Genomic DNA, 19,944 nt, shown 5'->3' on the forward strand with positions numbered 1-19,944 from the left:
TGACATCCGAAAACAGGACATTACATTTTTATTAGAAGATTGGATCGTAACCTTGTCAACAAGACTAATGTAAATTTTTCAGGCAAATTAAATGCAAGAAATACATGACAAAATAACTTTGTACAATCTATTCACATGCAGAAAATAACTTTATATAAAAGAATATTGTTATTGTTTTGAAATTATTTATCAATTCTAAGGTGATCACAGAGATAGCCCAGTTCAGGCCGAGAATCCATCCAACTTGAGAATGTAGTCTCAGCTCCATCAACACAATAAAGGTACGACCTCAATGTTATCAGAAAAAAATACCTCCTGCAAATTGAATTAGGAAAATTATTTTGCAGTTAAAGAGAGAGATCTTGTACTGTAGCAGCAGCAACAACAACAAAACAATACAGTCTTAGTCCCAAAATGATTTGAGATTGGCTAAAATGAATCGTCATAAGAAACCGTCTGAAAAAATAAAAGATAGAAAATAATTGATTGAATAAAATAAAAGAGGGAAAACAGTGTAGAGTGAAAAACAGTTTCAGTTTTTTAAGAGTTTAAAAGGAGTGGTGAAGGGATAAAAAGGAGAAAAAAAAAACATAAAAAATTGAGAAAACATTAACAAAGGAAACAAGTAAAGCTTGAAAAACACAAATTATTTAAGTAAATTAATATAAAATAAACAAAAAAAAGGGGATAAAAAAGTAGGAAAAAAAATAAAAGCGTCCTTGACATGATCACTGAAACAAATAATAGGAATATATATATATATATATATATATATATATAATATATATATATATATATATTATATATATAATATATATATATATATATTATATATATATATATATATATATGCTTCGTATTAGAAACGGATCAAAGGAAACAATAGAAGAAATTATAATAGCATGATCCAATGGAAGAACCCAAATTTACAAAGATAAATAGCAGAAACACAATTAAACTTATACCAAGGGAAACGAGTCACATTATAGCAGACATGGCTGGTATACGGAACATGAAGAGCATTATATCTCAGATTCTTGGTACAACCCATATGCTAATATTGGAGCAAGTACAACTGTACAAGACAACTAAATGTCCATATTTGTGCGGTTGTGCCCCATCTTACTGCAAATTTCTCCATTTCGTGAGCCACATACGTCTCAAATTTTTATCATTATAAATTCATCAATGACGCAATCCCAACTACCACCATCTCATTAAGTAACCTTTAATCATCTTTGCTTTCAAGGAAAAATGAACATCTTAAACTATGCTTAACCTCCTTCAAATAGCCCTAGCTTTTGATTAATAGGAATAATCCCAAGTGCCCCAAATTCAGGGGTGCCTTCCTCTAAAAAGATCAACATACGTGGCATCATGTAGTCGGCCTTGGCTCCCTTTTATATTTTTTTCATAATCAATTCCTCTATTACCTCCTTTTTCTTCATAGACCACAAGCTCACAGCCTTAACACCATCCTCTACCTCATCCCACTCTCTTCTCCCCCTTACCCCTCCGTAAGCATATAGACAACCCTAAACAAATTCCCATCTTCAGCCACTTGCACATAAATACGCCTCCTACACTTCATGCTTTTTTTCAAAAAAAACAAGTCTTGATTTTGAGAGGCATATGAGATAGTATTATGAAGTGGAATTAATTTTTGATGCAACGATGGATTAATATTGATCCAATGCACATCATGGTATCCCTTCATATAAAATTAAAATAACCACACACAAGATTTTAGAGACTTTGGTTGCTAGTTGATGTCTTAGATAGCCGAATTTGATGTTTCCACTGCTATTGCCTATAATGCCAATATTGGCTTATAATTGACATCTATTTATTTTTATCAAAGTGTTTTTTTCCCCTCCTGCAAGGTGGTGAGTGAGTCGCTTCTGCTTATAAGACTAGATATGTATCACCATTGAAAAAAAATCCTCTGCTCTAGGCAGATTATTGAGGGTTTTTTTTTTTTTTTTTTTCTTTTTTGGTGTCTGGTGTTGACGGTAATGGTTTAGAAAGAAAGGGGTGCGGGAAAGTCGGGCTAAGGGATTGGGGTTTCACCGTCAATTGGTGGTCATAATAGTGGTGAGGAAAGAAGAGGGAGCCTGAAGACAGGCCAGGCGAGGGGTGATTCACCAGAGTGAGAAGGGAAAGAAATATGGAGTACTTTCGAAATTTTTTTAGAAAAGAGGAGAGGACTAATGAGGATTAATATTGATCCAATGCACATCATGGTATCCCTTCATATAAAATTAAAATAACCACACACAAGATTTTAGAGACTTTGGTTGCTAGTTGATGTCTTAGATAGCCGAATTTGATGTTTCCACTGCTATTGCCTATAATGCCAATATTGGCTTATAATTGACATCTATTTATTTTTATCAAAGTGTTTTTTTCCCCTCCTGCAAGGTGGTGAGTGAGTCGCTTCTGCTTATAAGACTAGATATGTATCACCATTGAAAAAAATCCTCTGCTCTAGGCAGATTATTGAGGGTTTTTTTTTTTTTTTTTTTCTTTTTTGGTGTCTGGTGTTGACGGTAATGGTTTAGAAAGAAAGGGGTGCGGGAAAGTCGGGCTAAGGGATTGGGGTTTCACCGTCAATTGGTGGTCATAATAGTGGTGAGGAAAGAAGAGGGAGCCTGAAGACAGGCCAGGCGAGGGGTGATTCACCAGAGTGAGAAGGGAAAGAAATATGGAGTACTTTCGAAATTTTTTAGAAAAGAGGAGAGGACTAATGAGGATTAATATTGATCCAATGCACATCATGGTATCCCTTCATATAAAATTAAAATAACCACACACAAGATTTTAGAGACTTTGGTTGCTAGTTGATGTCTTAGATAGCCGAATTTGATGTTTCCACTGCTATTGCCTATAATGCCAATATTGGCTTATAATTGACATCTATTTATTTTTATCAAAGTGTTTTTTTCCCCTCCTGCAAGGTGGTGAGTGAGTCGCTTCTGCTTATAAGACTAGATATGTATCACCATTGAAAAAAATCCTCTGCTCTAGGCAGATTATTGATGGGTTTTTTTTTTTTTTTTTTTTTTTGGTGTCTGGTGTTGACGGTAATGGTTTAGAAAGAAAGGGGTGCGGGAAAGTCGGGCTAAGGGATTGGGGTTTCACCGTCAATTGGTGGTCATAATAGTGGTGAGGAAGGAAGAGGGAGCCTGAAGACAGGCCAGGCGAGGGATGATTCACCAGAGTGAGAAGGGAAAGAAATATGGAGTACTTTCGAAATTTTTTAGAAAAGAGGAGAGGACTAATGAGGATTAATATTGATCCAATGCACATCATGGTATCCCTTCATATAAAATTAAAATAACCACACACAAGATTTTAGAGACTTTGGTTGCTAGTTGATGTCTTAGATAGCCGAATTTGATGTTTCCACTGCTATTGCCTATAATGTCAATATTGGCTTATAATTGACATCTATTTATTTTTATCAAAGTGTTTTTTTCCCCTCCTGCAAGGTGGTGAGTGAGTCGCTTCTGCTTATAAGACTAGATATGTATCACCATTGAAAAAAATCCTCTGCTCTAGGCAGATTATTGATGGGTTTTTTTTTTTTTTTTTTTTTTTTTGGTGTCTGGTGTTGACGGTAATGGTTTAGAAAGAAAGGGGTGCGGGAAAGTCGGGCTAAGGGATTGGGGTTTCACCGTCAATTGGTGGTCATAATAGTGGTGAGGAAGGAAGAGGGAGCCTGAAGACAGGCCAGGCGAGGGGTGATTCACCAGAGTGAGAAGGGAAAGAAATATGGAGTACTTTCGAATTTTTTAGAAAAGAGGAGAGGACTAATGAGGATTAATATTGATCCAATGCACATCATGGTATCCCTTCATATAAAATTAAAATAACCACACACAAGATTTTAGAGACTTTGGTTGCTAGTTGATGTCTTAGATAGCCGAATTTGATGTTTCCACTGCTATTGCCTATAATGCCAATATTGGCTTATAATTGACATCTATTTATTTTTATCAAAGTGTTTTTTTTCCCCTCCTGCAAGGTGGTGAGTGAGTCGCTTCTGCTTATAAGACTAGATATGTATCACCATTGAAAAAAAATCCTCTGCTCTAGGCAGATTATTGATGGTTTTTTTTTTTTTTTTTTTTTTTGGTGTCTGGTATTGACGGTAATGGTTTAGAAAGAAAGGGGTGCGGGAAAGTCGGGCTAAGGGATTGGGGTTTCACCGTCAATTGGTGGTCATAATAGTGGTGAGGAAGGAAGAGGGAGCCTGAAGACAGGCCAGGCGAGGGTGATTCACCAGAGTGAGAAGGGAAAGAAATATGGAGTACTTTCGAAATTTTTTAGAAAAGAGGAGAGGACTAATGAGGACTAATATTGATCCAATGCACATCATGGTATCCCTTCATATAAAATTAAAATAACCACACACAAGATTTTAGAGACTTTGGTTGCTAGTTGATGTCTTAGATAGCCGAATTTGATGTTTCCACTGCTATTGCCTATAATGCCAATATTGGCTTATAATTGACATCTATTTATTTTTATCAAAGTGATTTTTTCCCCTCCTGCAAGGTGGTGAGTGAGTCGCTTCTGCTTATAAGACTAGATATGTATCACCATTGAAAAAAATCCTCTGCTCTAGGCAGATTATTGATGGGTTTTTTTTTTTTTTTTTTTTTTTGGTGTCTGGTGTTGACGGTAATGGTTTAGAAAGAAAGGGGTGCGGGAAAGTCGGGCTAAGGGATTGGGGTTTCACCGTCAATTGGTGGTCATAATAGTGGTGAGGAAGGAAGAGGGAGCCTGAAGACAGGCCAGGCGAGGGGTGATTCACCAGAGTGAGAAGGGAAAGAAATATGGAGTACTTTCGAAATTTTTTTAGAAAAGAGGAGGACTAATGAGGATGTGCCACATGGCACTTTAAGTTGCTTAACAAAATGTAGGCAATGAGAGCATTTTGGAAAAACATTCAAAAAGCTGAGACTTGAGACAATAGTTTGGATAATAATGTCCGACTTTTTTTTTTTTTTTTTTATGAAGCAATAATGTTCGACTATTTGTATAGCTAGTGTGTGGTTCCAGACGTTGTCTTGGCTGTCACTTGTTTTTTATTACCTCGTATGATCTTGTGAAAAATAAATAAATTATATAACCTCTAATATTGTCACATGACGCATATATATACTTTGAAAAGTAACGCCTTTTAAGATATAGTATAGATTTAGACCAAAAAAGAGGATATAGATAGTACAAGGAAATATCAAAATTATAGAAGAAAAAATGGGAGCAAGATTATGGAAGAGTGCTTAGTTTGTTCTTAAAGCAAAAACTATTTAAATTGCAATTTTCTTAACACTTTCTGAAAAGAAAAATCAGTTGTGCATGAGCACAAAGTAGATATTGGATGAAAAAAACAAAGTCATTAAATAAACAATAGAGATTGTGGCCCTGTTTGGTAATTAGCGGAAGCTGATTGATAGAAGTTTATTTCATTAGCTGGTTGTATTAGCTTGTTTGACTAGCTGATTGTATTAATTTGTTTGTATAAAGTTGTTTGGTAAAATTAGCTGATTAGGTATAGTTGTTTTTGTTAGTTGAACATATTAAATGACAATTTTAGACATTAACATTTTTTTTAACGGCATTGACATTGTAAATTAGATTAACTTTTTAGGATAAGAGTGTCATTTGGCAACCATATCTCAATCAGCTAATATGAAAAAGCTCTAGCTTTTGGCCTTGTTTGGTAGTAAGCTTATTGGGGGTATATTAGCTTATTTGACTAACTTTAGCTGATTGACTAGTCAAACAAGATAATACAAGTGTTTGGTAGTAAGCTTATTGAAAGAGCTTATTCCACTAAATAAGCTCTTTTTGAAAAAGCTCATTTTAGGAGCTTTTTCAATAAGCTTATTCATTAATTATTGTGAAATGACACTTATAACCTCATTTAATTTGAAATCCTATATAAACTACCTACCCCACAATTAGCTTATTGGTCATTTCACATACTCAATCCCCTTTAAGCTATCAGCTATTTACCAAACACTTTCATATAATCAGTTAATACAATAAGTTAGTCAAATCAGTTAATAAAATCAACTAGTCAAAATCAGCTAACTCAATCAGCTTCAGCTTTCAGCTTTCTCCCAAACAAAGCCTTTACCTTTTTACAAATCAGCTTATTTGCCCCAATCAGCTCGTTAAATAAGCTCTTTTACCAAACAGCCAAGTTAGATTATTTTTGTAGTCAAACCTCTAACTTGGTCAAATAAGCTCATTTTTGGTCAAAACTCTAATTACCAAACATGGCTTGTATATTTGTAAGATGAACAACTAGTTAAGGGGGCAATCTTTCAAATGGGGAGAAGAAAACTGGCAGATTCTGTAATTTATATTGCTGATTCAAAAGGACAAATTGTCCCCTTTGTACTCGATTATAAGCAGTTAATATACAAAGTATTATATTTCTAATAAAAAAAAATCGTGCGAAGTGAATACCAACAATGTCTAGTCAGAGAATGGTGTTTATCATTGAAGTAGAGCTAAACTAGATAATGTATTAATTTGTTTCTCAATGGATCAATAAATAACACACTAAAAACCCAATTTTTTGATACTGACTCTGTTAAAATTATTGACACAGTAGATCGGGCACAATTGCCAGCACAGAAGTTTGACCACCAATATCTCTAAATATACAAAGGAATAAGTAAAAGAGAAATCGATAGCTTAAAATATACATTGACAAACTTAACAACATTTATATGATAATTTTTGTTTCATCACATATTACTATATTAGTAACAAAATATGCTTAACGTAAGAATGCGAATAGTGCAAAGAGTCAAATTGTGTTAATTATTCTGAAACAGACATAGCATATTATTAGTTTACTACTTTACTCCTATAGTTTTACCTCATATTATTAGTTCACTCCTATAGTTTTACCTTCACATTGCTCTTCTTCCACCAAGAGTATAACATTAGTATAACACCTAGCAGGTTAAGGGACAAGGCTTATTGATTCAATTTCACTTGCAGTCTTGTAGACAACCTAATAAAGGTATTTTTTTTTAAACACGCGCGCGCGCACACACATACACACATACACACAAAACTGAATTGTTATAAAGCGATTTGACAAACCTTAACGCCTTTACACCCATGTCAATTAGGTATGCCTGATGCTCCTCATTGCCATCACAGACTTGCTTCAGTTCCTTAGTGTAGTAAACAATATCATCACGTATATGTCCTGCCCCAGCACATCTTTAAAGATAACGCAAACAAAATTTTAACATGACAAATCAAGTAAAAACAATGGCATTTCAATAAAGTAATGGCTTAATAAGTTTCTTACAGTGCACATGATAACCAGAATTCCAAGGGCATGGAGGGGAGGGAGAGATTGGAGCAAAAAAGTAATAAAGCCGAGACAACAAATATATCTCTGAAAAATGGCTAACCCATAAGTTGGGTATCAAACACCTCAAATGGCAATAATGCAATCGGTCTGTCCTCAACAACTAAACAAATAAATTATTAAGTAAAATTCAATTTTAATCAGTAAAAATCAATACTTCCTCTGTTCCACAAATAATGCAACAAGGATGAAATAACGCATCTCAAAGCACACTTTATATGCTGAATATCTATAATTAGATAAGAGTAAAAATTATAATAGTTGATATTGTGAAAGTATATTACGAGACGAATCTAAAAAAACCCCACATGACTACATTTTACTTTATGTATAAGTCATAACACGTGATCAAACAAGTGTGATGAATAGAGTAAAAGTCCAGTTGTTGCAATAATACTAGAACGGAGGAAGTAAATAAGCAAGAGTTTATTTTATTAAGTAATTCAATTAAGTTAAATCAGCAAAAATAATTTAAATCAATAAAAGTAAATTAATTTTTTATCAATAAATGTAGATTTAGGTGAAGAGAGCAAGACCTTATTATGAAATGTCATCGAACATTGTAATTATCATATTGTCCTCTAAAAAAGCCCAAACTCATTTCCAATCAAATTTCTATAATATTTATGTGATTGATATTATTAACTCATCCCATTTGTCCCAAGCTAATTTTATCTATCCTGAAGTTATTAACTACAATAACTTATCATCTACTCCCTCCATTTTCTTGTAGCTACGCAAACCTAGAAAAAAAGGAAAAGGGGACCATGCATGTGGGTACTTTTTCTTTAAAGAGGAGAGAGATAAAGAGTATGGGTTTCATTAGATAAATTTGGGCCTTACAAAGTGGAGTTGTATAGGATGAAAAATTAATAAAAAGTTATCATAGTAAAACTGAGTTGAACTTAGCAAATAGAATGTAAACGGAAAACGAGTAGAGCTTAGAATGAAAAAGGAAGTACACATAAAAAAATCCACCATCTTAGCTCCAATTACATGTACCATTTCAATTTAAAATAATTGAAAAATACACATCATGATTGGTGTCAAAACTATTATGAAACGGTTGGAGTTTCAATAATAAACCTGGTTGCCTTAGTTTCAAGGCCATTTTAAAATGTAATACAAATGGACTTAACTCCAAAAGGATTTGTGACTAAAAAATTAGTTATAAATTTCTAGCATGTCTCTCCATTTACTGACCAAATCATCTAAAGTAATACCTACAAACCCCTTTGAAATCACCATGACACACAGCAAACAAGTACATTTCATCGGTCCATCCCAACAATCTGGTAGCCATGAAAAAGATAAAACTCTTAGTAAAATTGATAGTGCTTCCTAAACCCTAAACCCTAAACCCTAAACCCTAAACCCTAAACCCTAAACCCTATACCCGAAACCCTAAACCCTAAACCCTAAACCCTAAACCCTAAACCCGAAACCCTAAACCCTAAACCCTAAACCCGAAACCCTAAACCCTAAACCCTAAACCCTAAACCCTAAACCCTAAACCCTAAACCCTAAACCCTAAACCCTAAACCCTAAACCCTAACTTTAAAAATCCTAAATAGGGACCATGTTAAGATTTTTGCAATTTTTATTTCTGGGCGATATTAGTCAAAAAAATTCCTAAATTTAAGGCTAATATCCACACATTTTGAGAAATTTCGAAGGTTTCAGGGCTAGGTGTCGAAAAGAAATGAGATTTTATTGAATACATTTTGGGGTCATATAATGACGTTTGAAACCATGAATGACCATTATATATTGTCATAAATGTTCGTGGTAGGCTTGAGTTAATGAAATAAGTACAAGTTGTAAACCAGTAAATTGCTCGTTTAAATGCAAATTGGATGGTTCCACCCACCTAATTGGACTACCGGAGGGTATTAGGAATCATGGTAAACATTTCGCCAATTTTTATTTTCAGGCGAAAAAAAGTTAAAAAAAAATTCCAAAATTGAAGACTAATATCCACGCTTTTTCATAAAGTTTGGAGTATTCAGGGCCCGGTGTCTAAAAGTGTAAAATTTCTAGGGAATACATCTCGGAGTCATATAATGTCGTTTGGAACCATATGTGATCATTAATTATTTGTCATAAATGTTTCTTGTAGGCTTGAATTAATGAAATCGGTGCAAAGTTGTAAACCGGTTATTTTTTTGTCATAAATGTTCTTTGTAGGCTTGAGTTAATGAAATCGGTGCAAGTTGTAAACCGGTAAATTGATCATTTAAAAGGAACTTGGATAGTGCCGCCCATATGAGATAAAATAATAAACTTTAGTGAAAGAATCACCCTAATAAACTTCATTCTAGGGAAAAAGCAACTTTTGTTCTTTAGAATTCTATGAAGACCTGACATTATTATCATAAACATGTAAGTAACTTTCGTGAATGAATCACAATAAAACCTTAAACAAGCTATTCTACATTTTGACTCGCTTTTGTGATTTATGATAATATATAGTCATATCTTTTATGCGGTTTTGTTTGAATCGTCTCGATATATATTTTATTAATATTCACTTTTTATTATTTTACAAAGTACTTGTATAAGATATAGATTTGTGAAGTTATCATTTTGAATTAAAACCTTCATTTTATGGAATAATCAACTTTCATTTTTTCAAATTTCAAAAAGACCGGGCTATATGTTGCAAAGTTGAGATTTCTATTAAGGACCTCAACTTTAAGGGAAAAATGAACTTTTATGTTTCAAAATTATAAGATGGCATGACTATATATCATGAAAATACAAAAAAACTTTTGTGAAAGAACACCATAAAGTATTTTACGAGTTTAGAGTCATGGGGTCGCAAATTCTAGATTCGATTCAAGACCTCAATTTTAAGGGGAAAAATGACCCCCTTTTTTTTTGGGTATTCTAAGAAGATGGGGCTTTATATCGTTTAAGTATACTATCGTAAAATATTAATCTTTTAAGGGCTTTATATGGTCACAAAGTTGAGATTTCGAATTAAGGTCTCAATTTTAAGGGGATGATGATCTTTTGTTGCTTAGAATATTGATAAAACGTGACTTTTACATGGGATTATTCAACGGCTAAAATTAGAAAAATTAAGTTTTAAAAAATAAATAAATAAACTAAATTTGAACTAAACATAGCCAAAGCCCAAAAGGCAAAGGACATTTTTCCAAAACAGAGAATATTAAATACTACAAACTTCAGAGGTTAAAGTTATCTTAATAGTATTTAAAAAGTTACTATTTTTCTAATAATAAATTCCATCTTACAAAAAACTTATAATGTGGTAGCTAATCATATTAATGTATCTAATTAGGTTGTCATTTCCCTCTATCTCTCCCCATTACATGCATCAATAATTGAGCGTGAGGGATAGCTCAAGTAGTTAGAGCTTCTCTTCCTATTCCAGGAAGTCTCGAGATCGACTCTCATCACCTGTCTTTATGGCTCTCTAAACACCAAAAACAAACATGCATCCCTATTTTTCTCTCTATTTTACGCTTACAACAAATTATACTTAGAATTCCGTGCACACTCCAAAATTGCAAACAATATGAAATTGAGTTAGTATGTACAAATTTCATGACATCCGAAAACAGGACATTACATTTTTATTAGAAGATTGGATCGTAACCTTGTCAACAAGACTAATGTAAATTTTTCAGGCAAATTAAATGCAAGAAATACATGACAAAATAACTTTGTACAATCTATTCACATGCAGAAAATAACTTTATATAAAAGAATATTGTTATTGTTTTGAAATTATTTATCAATTCTAAGGTGATCACAGAGATAGCCCAGTTCAGGCCGAGAATCCATCCAACTTGAGAATGTAGTCTCAGCTCCATCAACACAATAAAGGTACGACCTCAATGTTATCAGAAAAAAATACCTCCTGCAAATTGAATTAGGAAAATTATTTTGCAGTTAAAGAGAGAGATCTTGTACTGTAGCAGCAGCAACAACAACAAAACAATACAGTCTTAGTCCCAAAATGATTTGAGATTGGCTAAAATGAATCGTCATAAGAAACCGTCTGAAAAAATAAAAGATAGAAAATAATTGATTGAATAAAATAAAAGAGGGAAAACAGTGTAGAGTGAAAAACAGTTTCAGTTTTTTAAGAGTTTAAAAGGAGTGGTGAAGGGATAAAAAGGAGAAAAAAAAAACATAAAAAATTGAGAAAACATTAACAAAGGAAACAAGTAAAGCTTGAAAAACACAAATTATTTAAGTAAATTAATATAAAATAAACAAAAAAAAGGGGATAAAAAAGTAGGAAAAAAAATAAAAGCGTCCTTGACATGATCACTGAAACAAATAATAGGAATATATATATATATATATATATATATATATATATATATATATATATATATATATATATATATATATATATTATATATATATATATATATATATATATATATATATATATATGCTTCGTATTAGAAACGGATCAAAGGAAACAATAGAAGAAATTATAATAGCATGATCCAATGGAAGAACCCAAATTTACAAAGATAAATAGCAGAAACACAATTAAACTTATACCAAGGGAAACGAGTCACATTATAGCAGACATGGCTGGTATACGGAACATGAAGAGCATTATATCTCAGATTCTTGGTACAACCCATATGCTAATATTGGAGCAAGTACAACTGTACAAGACAACTAAATGTCCATATTTGTGCGGTTGTGCCCCATCTTACTGCAAATTTCTCCATTTCGTGAGCCACATACGTCTCAAATTTTTATCATTATAAATTCATCAATGACGCAATCCCAACTACCACCATCTCATTAAGTAACCTTTAATCATCTTTGCTTTCAAGGAAAAATGAACATCTTAAACTATGCTTAACCTCCTTCAAATAGCCCTAGCTTTTGATTAATAGGAATAATCCCAAGTGCCCCAAATTCAGGGGTGCCTTCCTCTAAAAAGATCAACATACGTGGCATCATGTAGTCGGCCTTGGCTCCCTTTTATATTTTTTTCATAATCAATTCCTCTATTACCTCCTTTTTCTTCATAGACCACAAGCTCACAGCCTTAACACCATCCTCTACCTCATCCCACTCTCTTCTCCCCCTTACCCCTCCGTAAGCATATAGACAACCCTAAACAAATTCCCATCTTCAGCCACTTGCACATAAATACGCCTCCTACACTTCATGCTTTTTTTCAAAAAAAACAAGTCTTGATTTTGAGAGGCATATGAGATAGTATTATGAAGTGGAATTAATTTTTGATGCAACGATGGATTAATATTGATCCAATGCACATCATGGTATCCCTTCATATAAAATTAAAATAACCACACACAAGATTTTAGAGACTTTGGTTGCTAGTTGATGTCTTAGATAGCCGAATTTGATGTTTCCACTGCTATTGCCTATAATGCCAATATTGGCTTATAATTGACATCTATTTATTTTTATCAAAGTGTTTTTTTCCCCTCCTGCAAGGTGGTGAGTGAGTCGCTTCTGCTTATAAGACTAGATATGTATCACCATTGAAAAAAATCCTCTGCTCTAGGCAGATTATTGAGGGTTTTTTTTTTTTTTTTTTCTTTTTTGGTGTCTGGTGTTGACGGTAATGGTTTAGAAAGAAAGGGGTGCGGGAAAGTCGGGCTAAGGGATTGGGGTTTCACCGTCAATTGGTGGTCATAATAGTGGTGAGGAAAGAAGAGGGAGCCTGAAGACAGGCCAGGCGAGGGGTGATTCACCAGAGTGAGAAGGGAAAGAAATATGGAGTACTTTCGAAATTTTTTAGAAAAGAGGAGAGGACTAATGAGGATTAATATTGATCCAATGCACATCATGGTATCCCTTCATATAAAATTAAAATAACCACACACAAGATTTTAGAGACTTTGGTTGCTAGTTGATGTCTTAGATAGCCGAATTTGATGTTTCCACTGCTATTGCCTATAATGCCAATATTGGCTTATAATTGACATCTATTTATTTTTATCAAAGTGTTTTTTTCCCCTCCTGCAAGGTGGTGAGTGAGTCGCTTCTGCTTATAAGACTAGATATGTATCACCATTGAAAAAAATCCTCTGCTCTAGGCAGATTATTGATGGGTTTTTTTTTTTTTTTTTTTTTTTTGGTGTCTGGTGTTGACGGTAATGGTTTAGAAAGAAAGGGGTGCGGGAAAGTCGGGCTAAGGGATTGGGGTTTCACCGTCAATTGGTGGTCATAATAGTGGTGAGGAAGGAAGAGGGAGCCTGAAGACAGGCCAGGCGAGGGGTGATTCACCAGAGTGAGAAGGGAAAGAAATATGGAGTACTTTCGAAATTTTTTAGAAAAGAGGAGAGGACTAATGAGGATTAATATTGATCCAATGCACATCATGGTATCCCTTCATATAAAATTAAAATAACCACACACAAGATTTTAGAGACTTTGGTTGCTAGTTGATGTCTTAGATAGCCGAATTTGATGTTTCCACTGCTATTGCCTATAATGTCAATATTGGCTTATAATTGACATCTATTTATTTTTATCAAAGTGTTTTTTTCCCCTCCTGCAAGGTGGTGAGTGAGTCGCTTCTGCTTATAAGACTAGATATGTATCACCATTGAAAAAAATCCTCTGCTCTAGGCAGATTATTGATGGGTTTTTTTTTTTTTTTTTTTTTTTGGTGTCTGGTGTTGACGGTAATGGTTTAGAAAGAAAGGGGTGCGGGAAAGTCGGGCTAAGGGATTGGGGTTTCACCGTCATTTGGTGGTCATAATAGTGGTGAGGAAGGAAGAGGGAGCCTGAAAACAGGCCAGGCGAGGGATGATTCACCAGAGTGAGAAGGGAAAGAAATATGGAGTACTTTCGAAATTTTTTAGAAAAGAGGAGAGGACTAATGAGGATTAATATTGATCCAATGCACATCATGGTATCCCTTCATATAAAATTAAAATAACCACACACAAGATTTTAGAGACTTTGGTTGCTAGTTGATGTCTTAGATAGCCGAATTTGATGTTTCCACTGCTATTGCCTATAATGTCAATATTGGCTTATAATTGACATCTATTTATTTTTATCAAAGTGTTTTTTTCCCCTCCTGCAAGGTGGTGAGTGAGTCGCTTCTGCTTATAAGACTAGATATGTATCACCATTGAAAAAAATCCTCTGCTCTAGGCAGATTATTGATGGGTTTTTTTTTTTTTTTTTTTTTTTTTGGTGTCTGGTGTTGACGGTAATGGTTTAGAAAGAAAGGGGTGCGGGAAAGTCGGGCTAAGGGATTGGGGTTTCACCGTCAATTGGTGGTCATAATAGTGGTGAGGAAGGAAGAGGGAGCCTGAAGACAGGCCAGGCGAGGGGTGATTCACCAGAGTGAGAAGGGAAAGAAATATGGAGTACTTTCGAAATTTTTTAGAAAAGAGGAGAGGACTAATGAGGATTAATATTGATCCAATGCACATCATGGTATCCCTTCATATAAAATTAAAATAACCACACACAAGATTTTAGAGACTTTGGTTGCTAGTTGATGTCTTAGATAGCCGAATTTGATGTTTCCACTGCTATTGCCTATAATGCCAATATTGGCTTATAATTGACATCTATTTATTTTTATCAAAGTGTTTTTTTCCCCTCCTGCAAGGTGGTGAGTGAGTCGCTTCTGCTTATAAGACTAGATATGTATCACCATTGAAAAAAATCCTCTGCTCTAGGCAGATTATTGATGGTTTTTTTTTTTTTTTTTTTTTTGGTGTCTGGTATTGACGGTAATGGTTTAGAAAGAAAGGGGTGCGGGAAAGTCGGGCTAAGGGATTGGGGTTTCACCGTCAATTGGTGGTCATAATAGTGGTGAGGAAGGAAGAGGGAGCCTGAAGACAGGCCAGGCGAGGGGTGATTCACCAGAGTGAGAAGGGAAAGAAATATGGAGTACTTTCGAAATTTTTTAGAAAAGAGGAGAGGACTAATGAGGACTAATATTGATCCAATGCACATCATGGTATCCCTTCATATAAAATTAAAATAACCACACACAAGATTTTAGAGACTTTGGTTGCTAGTTGATGTCTTAGATAGCCGAATTTGATGTTTCCACTGCTATTGCCTATAATGCCAATATTGGCTTATAATTGACATCTATTTATTTTTATCAAAGTGATTTTTTCCCCTCCTGCAAGGTGGTGAGTGAGTCGCTTCTGCTTATAAGACTAGATATGTATCACCATTGAAAAAAATCCTCTGCTCTAGGCAGATTATTGATGGGTTTTTTTTTTTTTTTTTTTTTTGGTGTCTGGTGTTGACGGTAATGGTTTAGAAAGAAAGGGGTGCGGGAAAGTCGGGCTAAGGGATTGGGGTTTCACCGTCAATTGGTGGTCATAATAGTGGTGAGGAAGGAAGAGGGAGCCTGAAGACAGGCCAGGCGAGGGGTGATTCACCAGAGTGAGAAGGGAAAGAAATATGGAGTACTTTCGAAATTTTTTAGAAAAGAGGAGGACTAATGAGGATGTGCCACATGGCACTTTAAGTTGCTTAACAAAATGTAGGCAATGAGAGCATTTTGGAAAAACATTCAAAAAGCTGAGACTTGAGACAATAGTTTGGATAATAATGTCCGACTTTTTTTTTTTTTTTTTTTATGAAGCAATAATGTTCGACTATTTGTATAGCTAGTGTGTGGTTCCAGACGTTGTCTTGGCTGTCACTTGTTTTTTATTACCTCGTATGATCTTGTGAAAAATAAATAAATTATATAACCTCTAATATTGTCACATGACGCATATATATACTTTGAAAAGTAACGCCTTTTAAGATATAGTATAGATTTAGACCAAAAAAGAGGATATAGATAGTACAAGGAAATATCAAAATTATAGAAGAAAAATGGGAGCAAGATTATGGAAGAGTGCTTAGTTTGTTCTTAAAGCAAAACTATTTAAATTGCAATTTTCTTAACACTTTCTGAAAAGAAAAATCAGTTGTGCATGAGCACAAAGTAGATATTGGATGAAAAAACAAAGTCATTAAATAAACAATAGAGATTGTGGCCCTGTTTGGTAATTAGCGGAAGCTGATTGATAGAAGTTTATTTCATTAGCTGGTTGTATTAGCTTGTTTGACTAGCTGATTGTATTAATTTGTTTGTATAAAGTTGTTTGGTAAAATTAGCTGATTAGGTATAGTTGTTTTGTTAGTTGAACATATTAAATGACAATTTTAGACATTAACATTTTTTTTAACGGCATTGACATTGTAAATTAGATTAACTTTTTAGGATAAGAGTGTCATTTGGCAACCATATCTCAATCAGCTAATATGAAAAAGCTCTAGCTTTTGGCCTTGTTTGGTAGTAAGCTTATTGGGGGTATATTAGCTTATTTGACTAACTTTAGCTGATTGACTAGTCAAACAAGCTAATACAAGTGTTTGGTAGTAAGCTTATTGAAAGAGCTTATTCCACTAAATAAGCTCTTTTTGAAAAAGCTCATTTTAGGAGCTTTTTCAATAAGCTTATTCATTAATTATTGTGAAATGACACTTATAACCTCATTTAATTTGAAATCCTATATAAACTACCTACCCCACAATTAGCTTATTGGTCATTTCACATACTCAATCCCCTTTAAGCTATCAGCTATTTACCAAACACTTTCATATAATCAGTTAATACAATAAGTTAGTCAAATCAGTTAATAAAATCAACTAGTCAAAATCAGCTAACTCAATCAGCTTCAGCTTTCAGCTTTCTCCCAAACAAAGCCTTTACCTTTTTACAAATCAGCTTATTTGCCCCAATCAGCTCGTTAAATAAGCTCTTTTACCAAACAGCCAAGTTAGATTATTTTTGTAGTCAAACCTCTAACTTGGTCAAATAAGCTCATTTTTGGTCAAAACTCTAATTACCAAACATGGCTTGTATATTTGTAAGATGAACAACTAGTTAAGGGGGCAATCTTTCAAATGGGGAGAAGAAACTGGCAGATTCTGTAATTTATATTGCTGATTCAAAAGGACAAATTGTCCCCTTTGTACTCGATTATAAGCAGTTAATATACAAAGTATTATATTTCTAATAAAAAAAAATCGTGCGAAGTGAATACCAACAATGTCTAGTCAGAGAATGGTGTTTATCATTGAAGTAGAGCTAAACTAGATAATGTATTAATTTGTTTCTCAATGGATCAATAAATAACACACTAAAAACCCAATTTTTTGATACTGACTCTGTTAAAATTATTGACACAGTAGATCGGGCACAATTGCCAGCACAGAAGTTTGACCACCAATATCTCTAAATATACAAAGGAATAAGTAAAAGAGAAATCGATAGCTTAAAATATACATTGACAAACTTAACAACATTTATATGATAATTTTTGTTTCATCACATATTACTATATTAGTAACAAAATATGCTTAACGTAAGAATGCGAATAGTGCAAAGAGTCAAATTGTGTTAATTATTCTGAAACAGACATAGCATATTATTAGTTTACTACTTTACTCCTATAGTTTTACCTCATATTATTAGTTCACTCCTATAGTTTTACCTTCACATTGCTCTTCTTCCACCAAGAGTATAACATTAGTATAACACCTAGCAGGTTAAGGGACAAGGCTTATTGATTCAATTTCACTTGCAGTCTTGTAGACAACCTAATAAAGGTATTTTTTTTAAACACGCGCGCGCGCACACACATACACACATACACACAAAACTGAATTGTTATAAAGCGATTTGACAAACCTTAACGCCTTTACACCCATGTCAATTAGGTATGCCTGATGCTCCTCATTGCCATCACAGACTTGCTTCAGTTCCTTAGTGTAGTAAACAATATCATCACGTATATGTCCTGCCCCAGCACATCTTTAAAGATAACGCAAACAAAATTTTAACATGACAAATCAAGTAAAAACAATGGCATTTCAATAAAGTAATGGCTTAATAAGTTTCTTACAGTGCACATGATAACCAGAATTCCAAGGGCATGGAGGGGAGGGAGAGATTGGAGCAAAAAAGTAATAAAGCCGAGACAACAAATATATCTCTGAAAAATGGCTAACCCATAAGTTGGGTATCAAACACCTCAAATGGCAATAATGCAATCGGTCTGTCCTCAACAACTAAACAAATAAATTATTAAGTAAAATTCAATTTTAATCAGTAAAAATCAATACTTCCTCTGTTCCACAAATAATGCAACAAGGATGAAATAACGCATCTCAAAGCACACTTTATATGCTGAATATCTATAATTAGATAAGAGTAAAAATTATAATAGTTGATATTGTGAAAGTATATTACGAGACGAATCTAAAAAAACCCCACATGACTACATTTTACTTTATGTATAAGTCATAACACGTGATCAAACAAGTGTGATGAATAGAGTAAAAGTCCAGTTGTTGCAATAATACTAGAACGGAGGAAGTAAATAAGCAAGAGTTTATTTTATTAAGTAATTCAATTAAGTTAAATCAGCAAAAATAATTTAAATCAATAAAAGTAAATTAATTTTTTATCAATAAATGTAGATTTAGGTGAAGAGAGCAAGACCTTATTATGAAATGTCATCGAACATTGTAATTATCATATTGTCCTCTAAAAAAGCCCAAACTCATTTCCAATCAAATTTCTATAATATTTATGTGATTGATATTATTAACTCATCCCATTTGTCCCAAGCTAATTTTATCTATCCTGAAGTTATTAACTACAATAACTTATCATCTACTCCCTCCATTTTCTTGTAGCTACGCAAACCTAGAAAAAAAGGAAAAGGGGACCATGCATGTGGGTACTTTTTCTTTAAAGAGGAGAGAGATAAAGAGTATGGATTTCATTAGATAAATTTGGGCCTTACAAAGTGGAGTTGTATAGGATGAAAAATTAATAAAAAGTTATCATAGTAAAACTGAGTTGAACTTAGCAAATAGAATGTAAACGGAAAACGAGTAGAGCTTAGAATGAAAAAGGAAGTACACATAAAAAAATCCACCATCTTAGCTCCAATTACATGTACCATTTCAATTTAAAATAATTGAAAAATACACATCATGATTGGTGTCAAAACTATTATGAAACGGTTGGAGTTTCAATAATAAACCTGGTTGCCTTAGTTTCAAGGCCATTTTAAAATGTAATACAAATGGACTTAACTCCAAAAGGATTTGTGACTAAAAAATTAGTTATAAATTTCTAGCATGTCTCTCCATTTACTGACCAAATCATCTAAAGTAATACCTACAAACCCCTTTGAAATCACCATGACACACAGCAAACAAGTACATTTCATCGGTCCATCCCAACAATCTGGTAGCCATGAAAAAGATAAAACTCTTAGTAAAATTGATAGTGCTTCTCTATCTAAGTAAAGTTAGGGGTTGCCAGGTTTCGTGTTGATTGAAGTGCAGTAGCTTTGCCAAGGGTGTAGGAAGCTAAATGGACAATAAAGCACAATTTCAGCCTATTTTACAAGGGAGGGGCGAGAGGTCATATTATTCACACTTATCTTTCTAAGTTTCAGCTGTGGTTTCTCTTTTTAAATTTTTGGTGGGTGTAGTTAGGAACT

General features: G+C 33.7%; 1 long non-coding RNA gene and 1 pseudogene across 1 annotated transcript; both read right to left on the reverse strand.

Moving 5' to 3' along the window:
• Positions 1 to 8,742, reverse strand: LOC110732946. The gene is made up of 2 exons (XR_002513525.1): positions 7,135 to 8,742; positions 1 to 315 (listed from the first exon to the last, which is right to left on the reverse strand). It is a non-coding gene; the product is annotated as an uncharacterized LOC110732946 (long non-coding RNA).
• A 2,243-nt stretch (positions 8,743 to 10,985) lies between these two features.
• LOC110732892 overlaps positions 10,986 to 19,944 on the reverse strand; it is a 38,681-nt pseudogene continuing 29,722 nt past the window's right edge.

Source organism: Chenopodium quinoa, unplaced genomic scaffold (assembly GCF_001683475.1).
Source record: "Chenopodium quinoa cultivar QQ74 unplaced genomic scaffold, ASM168347v1, whole genome shotgun sequence".
Lineage (NCBI taxonomy): Eukaryota > Viridiplantae > Streptophyta > Magnoliopsida > Caryophyllales > Amaranthaceae > Chenopodium > Chenopodium quinoa.